Source organism: Ranitomeya variabilis, chromosome 7 (assembly GCF_051348905.1).
Source record: "Ranitomeya variabilis isolate aRanVar5 chromosome 7, aRanVar5.hap1, whole genome shotgun sequence".
In the NCBI taxonomy this organism is placed as follows: Eukaryota; Metazoa; Chordata; class Amphibia; order Anura; family Dendrobatidae; genus Ranitomeya; species Ranitomeya variabilis.
The window spans coordinates 2,201,417-2,220,405 of NC_135238.1; the positions used below are offsets into that span (position 1 = coordinate 2,201,417).

Genomic DNA, 18,989 nt, shown 5'->3' on the forward strand with positions numbered 1-18,989 from the left:
GACCATTAGTGAGTGGGCGTTGCAGGTACCGCAGGGCGGGGCTACAGTCAGAGGCTGGCGTGACGTCACTGTTTTTCCAGCTGTAACGTTTTGGCGCGAAAACGTCGTCACGGACTGAGGGAAACTGCGGCGCGAAAGGCTCGTGAGACTGAGAGCGGCTGAGGGGCCTGAGAGACTGACACGGAGGCCGCCCGGTGATGGTGAGTGGCCCTGAGGTGCCGGGCTGGTGAGGGAGCCGCAGGGGCTCAGTGATGGAGAAAGAGAGTGGTGTGTGTGAGGAGAAAGAGAGAGCGCCGTGTGTGTGAGGAGAGAGAGCGCCGTGTGTGTGAGGAGAAAGAGAGAGCGTCGTGTGTGTGAGGAGAAAGAGAGAGCGCCGTGTGTGTGAGGAGAAAGAGAGAGCGCCGTGTGTGTGAGGAGAAAGGGAGAGCGCCGTGTGTGTGAGGAGAAAGGGAGAGCGCCGTGTGTGTGAGGAGAAAGAGAGAGCGCCGTGTGTGAGGAGAAAGGGAGAGCGCCGTGTGTGTGAGGAGAAAGGGAGAGCGCCGTGTGTGTGAGGAGAGAGAGCGCCGTGTGTGTGAGGAGAGAGAGCGTCGTGTGAGGAGAAAGAGAGAGCGCCGTGTGTGTGAGGAGAAAGGGAGAGCGCCGTGTGTGTGAGGAGAGAGAGCGCCGTGTGTGTGAGGAGAAAGGGAGAGCGCCGTGTGTGAGGAGAAAGAGAGCGCCGTGTGTGTGAGGAGAAAGAGAGCGCCGTGTGTGTGAGGAGAGAGAGCGCCGTGTGTGTGAGGAGAAAGAGAGAGCGCCGTGTGTGTGAGGAGAAAGAGAGAGCGCCGTGTGTGTGAGGAGAAAGAGAGAGCGCCGTGTGTGTGAGGAGAAAGAGAGCGCCGTGTGTGTGTGAGGAGAAAGAGAGAGCGCCGTGTGTGTGAGGAGAAAGGGAGAGCGCCGTGTGTGTGAGGAGAAAGGGAGAGCGCCGTGTGTGTGAGGAGAAAGGGAGAGCGCCGTGTGTGTGAGGAGAAAGAGAGAGCGCCGTGTGTGTGTGAGGAGAAAGAGAGAGCGCCGTGTGTGTGTGAGGAGAAAGAGAGAGCGCCGTGTGTGTGTGAGGAGAAAGAGAGAGCGCCGTGTGTGTGAGGAGAAAGAGAGAGCGCCGTGTGTGTGAGGAGAAAGAGAGAGCGCCGTGTGTGTGAGGAGAAAGAGAGAGCGCCGTGTGTGTGAGGAGAAAGAGAGAGCGCCGTGTGTGTGTGAGGAGAAAGAGAGAGCGCCGTGTGTGTGAGGAGAAAGAGAGAGCGCCGTGTGTGTGAGGAGAAAGAGAGAGCGCCGTGTGTGTGTGAGGAGAAAGAGAGAGCGCCGTGTGTGTGTGAGGAGAAAGGGAGAGCGCCGTGTGTGTGAGGAGAAAGAGAGAGCGCCGTGTGTGTGTGAGGAGAAAGAGAGAGCGCCGTGTGTGTGTGAGGAGAAAGAGAGAGCGCCGTGTGTGTGAGGAGAGAGAGCGCCGTGTGTGTGAGGAGAGAGCGTCGTGTGTGTGAGGAGAAAGAGAGAGCGCCGTGTGTGTGTGAGGAGAAAGAGAGAGCGCCGTGTGTGAGGAGAAAGAGAGAGCGCCGTGTGTGAGGAGAAAGAGAGAGCGCCGTGTGTGTGTGAGGAGAAAGAGAGAGCGCCGTGTGTGTGAGGAGAGAGAGCGCCGTGTGTGTGAGGAGAGAGAGCGCCGTGTGTGTGAGGAGAAAGAGAGAGCGCCGTGTGTGTGAGGAGAAAGAGAGAGCGCCGTGTGTGTGTGAGGAGAAAGAGAGAGCGCCGTGTGTGTGTGAGGAGAAAGAGAGAGCGCCGTGTGTGTGTGAGGAGAAAGAGAGAGCGCCGTGTGTGTGTGAGGAGAAAGAGAGAGCGCCGTGTGTGTGTGAGGAGAAAGAGAGAGCGCCGTGTGTGTGTGGAGAAAGAGAGCGCCGTGTGTGTGAGGAGAAAGAGAGAGCGCCGTGTGTGTGAGGAGAAAGAGAGAGCGCCGTGTGTGTGAGGAGAAAGAGAGAGCGCCGTGTGTGTGAGGAGAAAGAGAGTGGTGTGTGTGTGAGGAGAAAGAGAGCGCGGTGTGTGTGAGGAGAAAGAGAGAGCGCCGTGTGTGTGAGGAGAAAGAGAGAGCGCCGTGTGTGTGAGGAGAAAGAGTGGTGTGTGTGTGAGGAGAAAGAGAGAGCGCCGTGTGTGTGAGGAGAAAGAGAGCGCGGTGTGTGTGAGGAGAAAGAGAGAGCGCCGTGTGTGTGAGGAGAAAGAGAGAGCGCCGTGTGTGTGAGGAGAAAGAGAGAGCGCCGTGTGTGTGAGGAGAAAGAGAGAGCGCCGTGTGTGTGAGGAGAAAGAGAGAGCGCCGTGTGTGTGAGGAGAAAGAGAGAGCGCCGTGTGTGTGAGGAGAAAGAGAGAGCGCCGTGTGTGTGAGGAGAAAGAGAGAGCGCCGTGTGTGTGAGGAGAGAGAGCGCCGTGTGTGTGAGGAGAAAGAGAGAGCGCCGTGTGTGTGAGGAGAAAGAGAGAGCGCCGTGTGTGTGAGGAGAAAGAGAGAGCGCCGTGTGTGTGAGGAGAAAGAGAGCGCCGTGTGTGTGAGGAGAAAGAGAGCGCCGTGTGTGTGAGGAGAAAGAGAGAGCGCCGTGTGTGTGAGGAGAAAGAGAGCGCGGTGTGTGTGAGGAGAAAGAGAGAGCGCCGTGTGTGTGAGGAGAAAGAGAGCGCGGTGTGTGTGAGGAGAAAGAGAGAGCGCCGTGTGTGTGAGGAGAAAGAGAGAGCGCCGTGTGTGTGAGGAGAAAGAGAGAGCGCCGTGTGTGTGAGGAGAAAGAGAGAGCGCCGTGTGTGTGAGGAGAAAGAGAGCGCCGTGTGTGTGAGGAGAAAGAGAGAGCGCCGTGTGTGTGAGGAGAGAGAGCGCCGTGTGTGTGAGGAGAAAGAGAGAGCGCCGTGTGTGTGAGGAGAAAGAGAGAGCGCCGTGTGTGTGAGGAGAAAGAGAGAGCGCCGTGTGTGTGAGGAGAAAGAGAGAGCGCCGTGTGTGTGAGGAGAAAGAGAGCGCGCTGTGTGCGTGGAGAAAGTGAGCACCTTGCGCTTGCGGAGAAAGAGAGCGCTGTGTGTTTGCGCGTGTGTGTAGAAAGAGCGAGCGCCGTGTGCGTGCAGAGAAAGAGCGCCGTGTGTTTGCGTGTGTGGAGACACGGGGTCAGTGGGTGCTCTCGTCCGCTGGCCCGGTTGTCGTTGGACTGCATGGACCACTGAACGCCGCTCTATAGGTACCGTCACACTAAGCGACGCTGCAGCGATAGCGACAGCAATGCCGATCGCTGCAGCGTCGCTGTGTGGTCGCTGGAGAGCTGTCACACAGACCGCTCTCCAGCGACCAGCGATGCCGAGGTCCCCGGGTAACCAGGGTAAACATCGGGTTGCTAAGCGCAGGGCCGCGCTTAGTAACCCGATGTTTACCCTGGTTACCAGCGTAAAAGTTAAAAAAACAAACAGTACATGCTCACCTGCGCGTCCCCCAGCCTCTGCATCCTGACGCTGACTGAGCTCCGGCCCTAACAGCAGAGCGGTGACGTCACCGCTGTTGCTTTCACTTTCAGTTTAGGGCCGGCGCTTTAGTGTCAGGAAGCAGAGGCTGGGGGACGCGCAGGTGAGTATGTACTGTTTGTTTTTTTAACTTTTACGCTGGTAACCAGGGTAAACATCGGGTTACTAAGCGCGGCCCTGCGCTTAGTAACCCGATGTTTACCCTGGTTACCAGTGTAAAATATCGCTGGTATCGTCGCTTTTGCTGTCAAACACGGCGATACACGGCGACCTAGCGACCAAATAATGTGCAGACCTTCTAGCAGCGACCAGCAATTTCACAGCGGGATCCAGATCGCTGCTGCGTGTCAAATACAGCGATATCGCCATCCAGGTCGCTGCAACGTCACGGATCGCTGGCGATATCGCCTAGTGTGACGGTACCTTATCTCCCGGTGAGCAGAACACTACACAGGCAGCACAGGGGGGTAATAATTTATTGGCCCACAACACATAATAGCACATAGAACAGTAGCAGCAAATACCCAAGATGGTGCAAATTACAGTCTCACCCTTCAGCTGACTCGCAGGATAATCGCTCTGGTCACCACAAAAGCAATCAGCAAAGCTCGTCTGTCTGCTTTATGGAGTTTGATGGGCGCTTAGTTTTGCTCTATCACAAAGTTTCGGAGATAGAAGTATTTTTGTTATTACGTTATTTCTGCATTTTCAGTGTATGTGGATTTTCCTAAGTTATTCCCATTTCTTTGCTTGTCTTAATTGTGAATTTTCTTACAGGGACAACATCAGTAAAGGTTTTAGTGAGTTTTATGGGAAGGAGTACTGACCGTGCAGTCAGCCAATGACTGCTTCTCGGAAAGTCACATGTTATGGGGAGGAGCTAACTGTTATGAGGCGGTAAGATTTGCGTCAGAAAAGGATGGTGATGGCAGCAAGGACTGATATGTGAGATTTTGACAGGAGACAGGCCTCTACAGGGACCTGAGCCTGCCACAGGGAGATAGAAGGGAAGGCAGCGGACAGCCGCCATTGTGAGACTGACAGGAGACAGGCCTCTACAGGGATCTGAGCCTGCCACAGGGAGACAGAAGGGAAGGCAGCGTACAGCCACCATTGTGAGACTGACAGGAGACAGGCCTCTACAGGGACCTGAGCCTGCCACAGGGAGATAGAAGGGAAGGCAGCGGACAGCCGCCATTGTGAGACTGACAGGAGACAGGCCTCTACAGGAAACTGAGCCCTGCCACAGGGAGACAGGAAGGCAGCGGACAGCCACCATTGTGAGACTGACAGGAGACAGGCCTCTACAGGGACCTGAGCCCTGCCACAGGGAGATAGAAGGGAAGGCAGCGGACAGCCGCCATTGTGAGACTGACAGGAGACAGGCCTCTACAGGAAACTGAGCCCTGCCACAGGGAGACAGGAAGGCAGCGGACAGCCACCATTGTGAGACTAACAGGAGACAGGCCTTGTCACGATAATGTATAAAATGTAATATGATTATTTTCCCTGTTAGCACACCTTGGGCTCTAACCCCCCTTCTCTCTGTGTTTCTGCTTGCTGAGATGTGTGTGTGTATGGATCCCAAATCCCTCATTCCCTTCCACCAAAAGAATTTTTACGACCGCCGTGGCTGCAATAGACAATTGTACCAGCTAAAACTGGTCTGATATCTCTCTTAAGACAGGAGGTTCTTTGTTCTAATATAGTAAGATATTCGGCCACCGATTTGGGCTAGAAAAATAAGTATATATATTGCTAACTTCCATCAGTAGATCTGTCAGCCACTAACAGCTAAATGTAATGAGTAAAAAGTATGGATTTCTCCGGAACCACGTGGAACAACTAGGACGAATTTAGTATCACTAGAGAGCTAATTTTAATACAAGATGGATGAGGTGTGTGTTATGCCTCTGCCAGATTATCCGGCGAAGATATGACAATTATAAGAATTGCTATTGAAATCTTTATGAGGAGAGGGGATGGCCCAGGGAAACCAGCCCCTTTAGTGATGTCACCAGGCTGCAGGTATAAGTGACTCCACTTAACCCAGCCTTCAGTTTTGCCTGCGGAGCTGTTCCTATCCAGACCTCCTGATGCACTGGGACATTTGGGGCTCCGCCTACCAGCATGGTTTTGCCTGAGATCTGAGCACATGTGAGTTATCTTCTGTAATCCATGTTATTTTATAATTGCTTTGTACATACTTTGTGTCATATTGTAACATCTTTATATACCTTTTTATAAACACTGCCTGTTCTTTTATGGAGTAGAATATTTAAAATACTAGCTTCGTTCTCTTGCTCTAAAACGTACCCTAAGCCTTCTGAAGGGAATTACGCTACTGTTTTGGGTTAGCTTCGGACCCGCTAATCGAAGCTGGTGGCAGCATACCTGGTTCTGTGCCTTTGGGAGTCGTAGTGACGGCGGCGTTGATAATTATTGTTCCTACCTGAGTGGGAGTAGTTATATCGCCTCGCTGCAGTGTGCCCAATAGCCAGTATCTAGCAGGCAGGCTTTCTGGCGACTAAATACCCCAGGTGCAATACCTAATCTGACCTGAGGGCAAGGGGGGCGCCAGAGAGCTGCAAGTTCAAGCGGAACTGTAAAGCGGGATATACATAAATCCCTGCAGTTCGTGTTATATTGTAGGAGCAGTATGATAACTAAAATAAGCCCCTGCGGTAAACTAAGAGGTCAATAACCTTGTGTGTGTTTTTATCACTGTAGCAGTGGAGGGATAACTAAGATAAGCCCCCTGCACATGTGATAGCCGTGTGTTGGCCAATGATCCACCCGAATCCGTGACATACTGTTGACAGTCACAATGTGAATCGTGACAGGGATCTGAGCCCTGCCACAGGGAGACAGAAGGGAAGGCAGCGGACAGCCGCCATTGTGAGAGGATTTTCTCTGCATTTCTGGGAGGGCAAGTCTCCTCAGAGGGAAGAAAACAGCTGAGTGAGGGTCCCCACAGAGAGCCTGAAAGCCGCCAATATCACACTGAGGAACTGCAAATGTCCATCTGTAAGGAATAGGCTGACCTGTTTACCTTACAAGTGTACATAGTTATCTACCAGATTACCTCCAGTAAAATCAGTTCTAAATACAAGCTGCCTCTGTCATCTCCGGGGAAATATCTATAGTCGGTCGGCTCATCACGTTTTGTTTATACCAAGTAGTAGAAAAGACGCACATCACAACCAGGGAGTTTATCCCAGAAAAAAGTCCATACCAAGTGGGAGAAAAGACAGCGCCTCAAACATTGGTGGAAAAAAAAATTCACATTTTATTCCACCTCCTATGGCAACGTTTTGATCCAAAAGATCTTTCTCAAGTGCTTGAGAAAGATCTTTTGTTTGAAACGCCACAGGAGGCGGAATAAAATGTGATTTTTTTATCAGCAATGTTTGAGGCGCTGTCTTTTCTACTACTTGGTATGGACTTTTTTATGGGATAAACTCCCTGGTTGTGATGTGCGTCTTAAATAGTGTCCTGTAGGACCCTATCTATATGACGTGTGGTTTAACTTACAATTCTTGATTTTTTTTTATTTTTTTTTCCGTTAGTCACCACCATTGAACTGAATTTACTTTACTGTTTGATCTGATTTAAAGGAGAAAAATGCCCTGACAGTGTATGTCATCCGAACAGATTCTGCTATGTGTTTGGTTTTTACACCAAAAGGCCAAGTATGTTCAATCACTCATGATATTAAAAAGATGCACCGGATGTACTTTAAGTGTCCACTTGGTGATCAAGACAAAAGCTGGGCCCCTCATGTGATATGCTCAAGGTGTTCAAATGGTCTTCGTGACTGGTTGAATATGAGGAAAGTGGCTATGCCATTTGCTGTTCCCATGAATCATAGTGATGACTTTTACTTTTGTCAAACTGAAGGGCTTTCTACGAAGAACAAACATAAGATTAATTACCCTGAACTTGAATCTGCGATTAGGCCAGTTCCACATGATGGTTCCTTGCCAGTTCTGTACCACCGTTGTCTGGATTGGATGAAGATGAAGTAGAATATGAAGACTGGAGCTGAAGCTACTGGCGAAGACATGGAGACCTCAAGTCAAGATGAGTATGTACCAGATGGAGCAGCGAGAACGCTTTACTAAACATGAAACAATCTCATCAGAGACCTTTCATTGTCAAACGATAAAGCTGAACTTCTTGCATCTAGGTTGAAACAGAAGAATCTTCTTCATGATGATGTCAGTGTGTTATTACCGAAACAGAAGTAACACTTTAACACTTGGTCAATGTTGTTTGACCAATGGTGTACTGTAGCAATGTGACTGGCCTCCTTGAAGAATTGAATCGAGAGTATTTTGTTGCAGATTGGCGATTGTTTGACTCACGCCAGAGAATTTTGAAAGCAGTTTTGCTTCACAATGGATATACAATATAAGCATAATCAATGGAATATCTGTGGAGATGTGACTGTGATTGGTCTGCTAATGGGAATGCAAGGAGATTTCACAAAATATTGTTGCTTCTTGTGTTTGAGACAGTAGAAATACAGTAGAGCATTATGTTTGTTGTGATTGGGGACAGAGAAACATCTATGCTCCAGGTAGAGACAATGTTCAGCATAATCCTTTAGTTGCTCCAACAAAAAACTTTCTTCCTCCACTACGTATATAAAGGTGGGATTGATTAAAAACTTTGAAAGCCATGGCAAAGACAAATTCACAAGGGTTCCAGTACATTTCACAGAAATTCTCCAGAATTTCACCAGCAAAACTGAAGGGGTATTTCTTGGTCCTCAGATTAGAGAGCTTATGAGAGATGGTACGCTTGAAGGAACCCTAAATGATAAGGAATTGAGATCTTGGAAAAGCTTTTAAGTGGATCTGTGAAAACTTCTTAGGTCAGGGCCACACTTGCGTGTGTAATGCGAGAAACTCACACGTCAATGCCCGGCACTTGAGAGAGGAGCGTTCAGCTGCATAGAAATACATGCAGCCGTGCTCTCTGCTCCCGAGTGCCAGTGTCATTCCCTGGTATTGATGAGAGACTCGTGCGAGTTTCTCGCATTGCATGCGTAAATGTGACCTTGGCCTTAGGAAAAAAAATCTCTAGAATAAGTTGAAGGTGTTGTGGAACTCAAAATGCACTTTTATTCAGATCCCCATGACAGCACTATGAGAGAGGGGATACGCCTTTCAGGAACAGGAAACCTACAGATACAAAAGGGCGGCACCTCCCACGCATCAGTTGGTTTCCTGTTCCTGATGAGACGGGTGCCTACAGGATTTAGGATCCCAGGCCCGGACGGTCGACTCAGGTAGCGGGGCGGTCTTCTACCTCGACTGGTGCGGGGATCCTGGAAGCTCCATGGTGCTCCTCAATGGTGGCAGTGAGCGAGCGGCAGGGTCCGGAGGATCGCTGTCTCTGGAAGTGGCCAGCACCGAGGTAAGTATGCTCCTAGGATCCCTGAGGCTCCAGCTGTACGGGGTCTCTGTGTGTCCCAGGCAGTGGTGATTTTTGGGGCGTGCGGCCTCTGGTGCGCTCAATGCCGTCGGGGGGGGGGGGGGGCTTAATGTACTTCCGAGTCACCGGCACCGCCTCCCTTCTATGCATGCATGGAGGGTTTCTGGCGCCGGGAAAATGACGGCCACCATACAGGGACCGGAGACCAGATTCAGCTCCATTAGGGACTGATTAGCACTTGCGGGGGATGTCGGGGAGAGGTGGATTCACCTGCTGCGGGGGATGTCGGGGAGAGGTGGATTCACCTGCTGACCCGGAACCAGAGGGGGGTATATAGGGCCATCAGACGTAGAGATCCCCGCTTCTGGCCCAGCCCATTTCCATAACAATGGAGGATGAGCAGCTGCACCCTTTGCAGCCAGTGGAAGCTGCAGTCCTGCAGGCTAGTCAAGCCTCAAGCCCCACGGAAAAGTCGGGATGATGGTGGCCAGCTGAGTGACCGATCCAGCCGCAGGACTTCTTCCAGGCGAACGACATTGGCTGAATAATTCCCCCCTCGTATTCTCGTACCTATCTCTGAGGCTAGTAGTGGGGTCCACTTGCGCGCAGCCAGATCTATGATGGTCTGGCTGGACCAACTTGACTCTCAGCTTAACGAACACCTCGAGAGACTATTTTGGGAGCCCTTCCAACAATTCAGGAGACTGTGGCTTTCTTGTTGGATCAAAACTAACGGTCTATCTCATTAGATAGCCGAAAAACATGAAGAGATCCAAGATACTATTAAAATAAGGCTTTATTAGTGGAAAATATATCCAATGCCATAGTGCACAAGCACCTAAACAAGAAATGGGAAGCTACCACAAATATTATGCTAAAAAGCACTTTTTTTTTGTCAATATAAGACAGGAGGCAGCGCGCTAAGTATAAATCAGGTACACACCACTTTACATTGCATAAGCATACATATAGTGACATCAATATATTAAGTGTACAACAGCAACCGCCATATCTACCTGTAACTGGCCCAGCGTCCCACCTCACCCCAACGCGCGTTTCGCAATTGGCTTCTTCTGGGGCATATGAGCATATGTTTGGAAGTGCCAGTCTAATAATGAGGACAGATGGTTTAAACTTTCTTGTCGGATGCTTCAATTGATTCAGTCAGGATGGCGGCTAGGGCAGCAGACCTCTCCAACACAGCCCATAGAGCGCTGTAGTTAAAATGCTGGCCAGGCGATATCCAAGCAAGGTCTAAGCTCTATGCCATCCTGTGTGAAGGGGAATACCTCTTTGGTTTTGTACTGGACAAATTACTGGATAAAGCAGGGGATGAGAACAAGAGATTTCCCAATCCATCCTCCTCCTCCTTCTGGCGTCCTTTTAGCAGGAGAAGATTCAGTCAAAGGGTCATTCCATGTCAAGTGAACCAATGATTTTTACCTCTATATTTTTAATTCTTTTGAGATTTTGTTATTTGATAGTGTGTCAGAATGCAAAATGTGAAGAAAAAAATTCTAGATTTTTTTATTGATTTTCAAAGTTCGGAAAAAGTGTGAATTTCGGTGTTGCCTGCCTTTACATTTCTCCTCATAACTCAGGCTAGAAAAAAGATAAACAAAATAAACACCATTCTACCCAGAACTGTACAGGCTTTCACCAGATATGTCACAAGAGTATCTTTGATAATATTTTACCCATGCAAACGTAAAACTTTAAAACGCATTTCCGAAAAAAAAACGTTTAATTTAAAAATTTCAAAAAGTGCACATGTGCCTGCTATGCTCCTAGCAACATCTGTACCTAAATACAAGTTGGGATCGTGATGGGATCATATTTAACCCCTTAATCCCATATGACGTACTATACCGTCGAGGTGGGGTGGGCCTTAATTCCCGGTGACGGTATAGTACGTCATACGCGATCGGCCGCGCTCACGGGGGGAGCGCGGCCGATCGCGGCCGGGTGTCGGCTGCATATCGCAGCTGACATCCGGCACTATGTGCCAGGAGCGGTCACGGACCGCCCCCGGCACACCGCGATCAAACATGATCGCGGTGTACCGGCGGTACAGGGAAGCATCCCGCAAAAAACAAGACCTCACATGACTCTGTGGACCAAAATGTGGAAAAATTATAGGTCTCAAAATGTGGAGACGCAAAAACTTTTTTGCTATAAAAAGCGTCTTTTAGTCTGGTTTCACACTTGCGTTTTTATCTGCATGCGTTTTTTAAAAAAACCGCATGTGTGAAAAAATGCATGTAAACGCGGTAAAACGCATGCGTTTTTATAGAAAAACACAAGAAAACAAGAAAAAAACAAAAAACCCTAACCCTACCCCTAACCCTACCCCTAACCTGAAATACGTGGCACTGAAATACGTGGCACTGAAATATACGTTTATATACGTATATACGTATATAAGTGCCACGATATTTCAGTGGCCACGTATTTAAGTGCCACGTATTTAAGTGCCACGTATTTAAGTGCCACGTATTTAAGTGCCACGTATTTAAGTGCCACGTATTTAAGTGCCACGTATTTAAGTGCCACGTATTTAAGTGCCACGTATTTAAGTGCCACGTATTTACGTGCCACGTATTTACGTGCCACGTATTTACGTGCCACGTATTTACGTGCCACGTATTTACGTGCCACGTATTTACGTGCCACGTATTTACGTGCCACGTATTTACGTGCCACGTATTTACGTGCCACGTATTTACGTGCCACGTATTTACGTGCCACGTATTTTTCAGTGCCTGAAATACGTGGCACTGAAATACGTGGCACTGAAATATCGTGGCACTGAAGTATTTACGTGCCACGTATTTTTCAGTGCCTGAAATACGTGGCACTGAAATACGTGGCACTGAAATACGTGGCACTGAAATACGTGGCACTGAAATACGTGGCACTGAAATACGTGGCACTGAAATACGTGGCACTTAAATACGTGGCACTTAAATACGTGGCACTTAAATACGTGGCACTTAAATACGTGGCACTTAAATACGTGGCACTTAAATACGTGGCACTTAAATACGTGGCACTTAAATACGTGGCACTTAAATACGTGGCACTTAAATACGTGGCACTTAAATACGTGGCACTTAAATACGTGGCACTTAAATACGTGGCACTTATATACGTGGCACTTATGACTGTCAGAAAATGTTCAGTAAACGGTTAGGGGTAGGGTTTCAGGTAGAATTGGGGAGTTTCCACTGTTTAGGCACATCAGGGGCTCTCCAAACGCGACATGGCGTCCAATCTCAATTCCAGCCAATTCTGCGTTGAAAAAGTAAAACAGTGCTCCTTCCCTTCCGAGCTCTCCCGTGCGTCCAAAAAGGGGTTTACCCCAACATATGGGGTATCAGCGTACTAGGGACAAATTGAACAACAACTTCTGGGGTCCAAGTTCTCTTGTTATCCTTGGGAAAATAAAAATTTGGGGGGCTAAAAATCATTTTTGTGGGAAAAAAAATATGTTTTATTTTCACGGCTCTGCGTTGTAAACTGTAGTGAAACACTTGGGGGTTCAAAGTTCTCACAACACATCTAGATAAGTTCCTTGGGAGGTCTAGTTTCCAATATGGGGTCACTTGTGGGGGGTTTGTACTGTTTGGGTACATCAGGGGCTCTGCAAATGCAACGTGACGCCTGCAGACCAATCCATTTAAGTCTGCATTCCAAATGGCGCTCCTTCCCTTCCGAGCTCTGTCATGCGCCCAAACAGTGGTCCCTCCCCACAAATGGGGTATCAGCGTACTCCAGACAAATTGGACAACAACTTTTGGGGTCCAATTTATCCTGATACCCTTGTGAAAATACAAAACTGGGGGCTAAAAAATCATTTTTGTGAAAAAAAAAAATAATTTTTATTTTCACGGCTCTGCGTTATAAACTGTAGTGAAACACTTGGGGGTTCAAAGCTCTCAAAACACATCTAGATAAGTTCCTTAGGGGGTCTACTTTCCAAAATGGTGTAACTTGTGGGGGGGTTTAATGTTTAGGCACATCAGGGGCTCTCCAAACGCAACATGGCATCCCATCTTAATTCCAGTCAATTTTGCATTGAAAAGTAAAATAGCGCTTCTTCCCTTCTGAGCTCTGCTATGCGCCCAAACAATGGTTTACACCCACATATGGGGTATCAGTGTACTCAGGACAAATTGCACAACAATTTTTGGGGTCCAATTTCTTCTCTTACCCTTGGGAAAATAAAAAATTGGGGGCGAAAATATCATTTTTGTGAAAAAATATGATTTTTTATTTTTACGGCTCTGCATTATAAACTTCTGTAAAGCACTTGTTGGTTCAAAGTGCTCACCACACATCTAGATAAGTTCCTTAGGGGGTCTACTTTCTAAAATGGTGTCACTTGTTAGGGGTTTCAATGTTTAGGCACATCAAGGGCTCTCTAAATGCAACATGGCGTCCCATCTCAATTCCAGTCAATTTTGCATTGAAAAGTCAAATGGCGCTCCTTCCCTTCCGAGCCCTGCCCTGCGCCCAAACAATGGTTTACACCCACATATGGGGTATCAGCGTACTCAGGACAAATTGTACAACAACTTTTGGGGTCTATTTTCTCCTGTTACCCTTGGTAAAATAAAACAAATTGGAGCTGAAATAAATTTTGTGTGAAAAAAAGTTAAATGTTCATTTTTATTTAAACATTCCAAAAATTCCTGTGAAACACCTGAAGGGTTAATAAACTTCTTGAAAGTGGTTTTGAGTACCTTGAGGGGTGCAGTTTTTAGAATGGTGTCACACTTGGGTATTTTCTATCATATAGACCCGTCAAAATGACTTCAAATGAGATGTGGTCCCTAAAAAAAATGGTGTTGTAAAAATGAGAAATTGCTGGTCAACTTTTAACCCTTATAACTCCGTCACAAAAAAAAATTTTGGTTCCAAAATTGTGCTGATGTAAAGTAGACATGTGGGAAATGTTATTTATTAAGTATTTTGTGTGACATATGTCTGTGATTTAAGGGCATAAAAATTCAAAGTTGGAAAATTGCGAAATTTTCAAAATTTTCACCAAATATTCGTTTTTTTCACAAATAAACGCAAGTTATATCGAAGAAATTTTACCACTAACATGAAGTACAATATGTCACGAGAAAACAATGTCAGAATCGCCAAGATCCGTTGAAGCGTTCCAGAGTTATAACCTCATAAAGGGACAGTGGTCAGAATTGTAAAAATTGGCCCGGTCATTAACGTGCAAACCACCCTCGGGGCTTAAGGGGTTAAAAAAAGAAAAAAACTATTCGTGTCAATTCGAAAATCCTGAATTCAGATCAGTTCAGCTTGTGGTCTAAGGCTGTGTGCACACATAGCAGATTTTTCGCTATAAAAACGCTATAAAACCGTGAAAAAAACGCTCACATTTAATAGAATGCAATCCTCATTTTTTGTGCACATGCTGTGTTGTTTTCCTGAGCGGAATCGCATTCCAGAAAAAAACGCAGCACGTTCATTAAATTTGCGGAATCGCGGGGATTCTGCACACCTAGGAATGCATTGATCTGCTTACCCATGCGGGAAGTAAGCAGATCATGTGCGGTTGGTACCCAGGGTGGAGGAGAGGAGACTCTCCTCCACGGACTGGGCACCACATTGTTAGAAAAAAAAAATTAAAATAAAAAATTGATATACTCACCTTCGATGGCCCCGGAGTTTTCCCGCCTCTCAGCGGTGCACGTGGCCGCTTCTGTTCCTATACATGCTTTGTGTGAAGGACCTGCGATGACGTCGCGGTCACGTGACTGCGACGTCATCGAAGGTCCTGCACACAAAGCATCTACAGGAACGGAAGCCGCTGAGATCGGCTGCCTTCGGAAGGCGAGTATAAGCATTTATTTTATTTTTTTAAGTTATTTTTAACATATCTTTTACTATTGATGTTGCATAGGCAGGATCAATAGTAAAAAGTTGGTCCCACTTGTCAAACACTATGTTTGACAAGTGTGACCAACCTGTCAATCAGTTTTCCAAGCGATGCTACAGATCGCTTGGAAAACGCTAGCATTCTGCAAGCTAATTATGCTTGCAAAATGCTAGTTTTTAGCCGGAATATGCATACCAATTCCGCATGCGATATACCCGCGGCAGGAGTTGCAGAATTGCAGTGGAAATTTCTGCAGCAATTCTGCGACGTGTGCACGTAGCCTAAAAGTGTGGGGTCTATATTTACCAAATAATCCATGATTGTTAGATATCACTGTATTATTTCATTGTTACAGCTTAGAAGCAGGAGAGGACAGAGGAGAAAGCTTTGTTAGGGCTCAACCTGAGAATTAACAGGGGTAGACAGTGAATGCAGAGTAGATGACAGGCCAGCAGCTCCAGCTAGTCTCCAGAGGCCATATTCACACCAAATCTTAAAGGGAACCTGTCACCCCCTAAATCGAAGGTGAGCTAAGCCCACCGGCATCAGGGCCTTATCTACAGCATTCTGTAATGCATTTTGTAATGCTGTAGATAAGCCCTCGATGTATCCTGAATGATGAGAAAAAGAGGTTAGATTATGCTCACCTGGGCGGTCCGGTCCGATGGGCGTCGCGGTCCGGGGCCTCCCATCTTCATAGGATGACATCCTCTTGTCTTAAAGTACGCCTGTGCCGGAGCATGGTCTGCCTCTCTGACCTTTCCCTGCGCACTGCAGTACTTTGCTCTGCCCTAAACAGGACAAAGTACGCCTGCGCCGAAGCCGCAGCGTGAAGACAAGAACAGGACGTCATCGTAAGAAGATGGGAGGCGTTGGACCGGACCGCGACGCCCATCGGACCAGACCGCATTGGGACCGCCCCTGGGTGAGTATAATCTAACCTCTTTTTCCAGGACGTCCCCCTGACAGCACGCTGGAGGACGTCCTCCTCCTCCTTGCAGGGACAGGAAATACAACACGAGAGGTTAAAAGGTCCCACTCCACCCCCTTTCCTTCAGTGTTTTTCCTGTCCCTGCATGGAGGGACACACGAGAGCGGAGCAGCGCAGAAACTTACCAGTCCGGAGGACCCGGGGGATCGTGCGGCGGTGCCAATATCTTTCCCCCGCGACGGTGGCCCGAGGCAGAAACTCCCCGGTGGGGAGTCCCTCTGCCTAGAGACCAGTCGAGCGGACGAGCTCCTGGGTGAGAGCCGCTTCCTCCCGGTGGGAGGCTCTCGGCTCGGGCACCAGGCCACCAAGAGGCGCCGCATGTCAGAAGATCCGGCAGCGGTATGCGTTCCACGAGGTGGAACGCGGAAGTAGGTCGTACAGCACTTCCGGTGGCGTCTCGAGGTAAGGTGACGTCACATCCGGGGGGAGGCGATGCATTCGGCGTGCGTTCCACTGGGTGGAACGCGGAAGTATGCGTACATAAACCCGGAGGTACTGCAATAGTGCGCGCTGCATTCCTCTGTATGAAGGAGGATAAGGCGCAAGATTTGTTTGTGGTGACGGCAGGACACGATACAGCGGATAGTCCGAGCCAGCCAGCATATTGAACCGCATCTGATGCCGGAGACTAAGGGTGAGCGCAGCAGAAGCTGCTAGATCCTTTATTTGATTAAGAGATTACACACTTACCCTGTGTATTCCTCAACAGAAGATATGGAGGTCAGAAGTGAGGAGGCAGGGGTAAGTGCGCAGGGCGCAGAATGACGTTATTTTGCACATACACTGAGCAATGCCTATTCTTATATTTAAGGATAAGGAGGCCACACATAATCCCCTCCCTCTGGCAAAGAAGACGGGAAAAGCATCTTCAAAGTCTAAGAGGTGTTCTGTGTGTAATACGAAGCTTCCAGAGACATATAATAAAGCTCTCTGCAGCTCGTGTATCTCTAAGATTGTCAGAGAGGAACAACCTTCTTTATTGTCGGAAATGAGGAGCCTAATCCGAGAGGAAGTCCAGAACTCCCTGGCCTCAATGTCTCAAAGCGGTCGCTCCAGTCCAGGCCCGGCACGTAAGAGACCCAGAAGTGAGGCAGCTCAGGAGGATCGGTACGATTCTTCAGAAGAAGAATTGGAGTTTAGAGGTTCAGATCAAGAAGAAGGAGAATTGCCTAAAGAAGAGCAAGAGCAAGGAAGAAAGTATTATTTCCCAGTGGAAGACACGGAGCAGCTGGTTCAAGCGGTAAGAGAGACTATGCAGATAAAGGAAGAACCACGGCTGAAATCTAGACAAGACCAGATGTTTGGAGGTCTCACACATCAAGAAAAGACGGTTTTCCCTGTGAGCGAACACATTCGTCGGATGATAGCCCAAGAATGGAAAGATGCGGAGCGTAGGTTGGTGATGTCGCGTGAGTTTAAAGGTCGTCTACCGTTTAACCCTGAAGAAATCAAGACTTGGGAAGAAATTCCGAAAGTAGATGTGCCCATAGCCAAGGTTACAAAGAAGACTTCCATCCCTTTTGAAGATTCCTCAAGTCTCAGGGACGCAATGGATCGGAAGGCAGATATCCTATTACGTCGAGCTTGGGAAACCTCAGCAGCTCTGATCAAGACTAACATCGCGGCTACGTCAGTAGCAAGGTCCATGTTCCTGTGGATGGAACAATTAGAAGAACATTTGATTAACAAGACCCCGCGGGCAGATATAATTGCCTCCCTGCCTATCATAAAGTCAGCTACGGCTTTCATGGCAGATACTTCGGCTGAGTCCGTTAGATTTGCAGCCAGAAATAGCTCTTTGTCAAATGCGACCCGTAGGGCTATTTGGCTTACATCTTGGTCGGGGGATAACGCATCAAAAAATAAATTATGCGCCATTCCATTTATGGGGTCCAAAATTTTTGGTCAGGCTCTGGATGACATTTTAGAATCTGCATCAGATACTAAAAAAGGATTCCCGGAGGATAAACCCAGGAAGTTTCAGCCTTTTCGGAAAAGGCCCTTTCCTCCCCCCCCCCCCCCCCTCCCCCCCGCAGGCAGCCTGAGTATAGAGAACAATGGAGACCCAGCAGGGGGTCCTTCAGGGGTTCCTTTACTCAGAACAGAAAGGGAAGGAGTTCCCTTTTTAGTTCAAGCTATAGACAAAGAAGGCAATGACGCCATAGGGATAGGCGGGAGATTAAGTCTGTTTCTAGATTCTTGGAGTCTGATCTCAGACAACAGATATGTCCTCGGTATTATTGCAGACGGTTACAAAATAGAACTAATATCCCGCGTACCGCAGAGGTGTATCGCACCAACCGTTGTAACCACAAACTCCCCTATGTACTCAGACCTGCAAAAGCTATTCAGCTCCCAGGTCATAGTTCGGGTTCCCTCTCCAGAAATAGGTTCAGGTCACTATTCGTCTCTTTTTTTCAATCCCAAAATTGTCAGGAGAATCCCGAACGATTAATAAATTTAAAACCTCTAAATATGTACGTAAAGTACAAAAGATTCAGGATGGAGTCTATAAAATCAACGATCCATCTGATAAACAAGGACTCGGTGATGTGCACTCTCAACCTGAAGAGTGCATATTATCAGGTTCCAATACATCTCTCATCTCAGGACCTGCTGAGGTTCTCGGTGAAACTTCCGGACCAAACCTGCCACTTCCAATTTCAATGCCTTCCCTTCGGCCTAGCATCGGCTCCAAGGATCTTCACGAAGTTGGTAGCAGAAGTGGTGGCTTACCTAAGAAACCAAGGCATAACGATAGTTCCATACTTAGACGATTTTCTCGTGGTGGCAAGAACAGAAGATATTCTGCTAAAACACAGAGATCGAGTCATAACGGTTTTGGAGCACCTAGGATGGGTAGTAAACCGGGAAAAGTCACATCTAAGGCCCGAATCCCGGAAAATATTTCTAGGAGTACTCTTGGACTCTACGGCCAGACAATCCTTTTTGCCAGAAGTCAAGCGGTTTTCAATGAAGAAGATGGTGTTAGAATTCCTAAAGGGTCCGGTTACAGTAAGATCTGCCATGAAAATGTTGGGGAAGATGACAGCTTGCATCCCTTGTGTCAGGTGGGCTCAGGCACACTCAAGACCACTACAGGAACAAGTTCTCAAAATATGGGACCGTCGTCGTTCATTCCTGGACAAAAGGCTT

At 48.0% G+C, this 18,989-nt stretch overlaps 1 protein-coding gene across 7 annotated transcripts in view; it reads left to right on the forward strand.

The window, feature by feature from the left end:
* The window catches only part of PKMYT1 (protein kinase, membrane associated tyrosine/threonine 1), a 103,236-nt gene that overhangs the window by 435 nt on the left and 83,812 nt on the right, over nt 1-18,989 (forward strand). For 4 of the 7 annotated variants that reach the window (XR_013217943.1, XM_077273642.1, XM_077273643.1 and 1 more), the window contains exon 1: nt 18-200. The exons of 1 other annotated variant lie outside the window; for it this stretch is intronic. The gene's annotated coding sequence lies outside the window, so the exon portion shown is untranslated. Of the gene's footprint in view, nt 1-17; nt 201-18,989 lie in introns of those variants that run through there. 2 more of the 7 variants (XR_013217942.1, XM_077273639.1) reach the window with 1 other exon arrangement.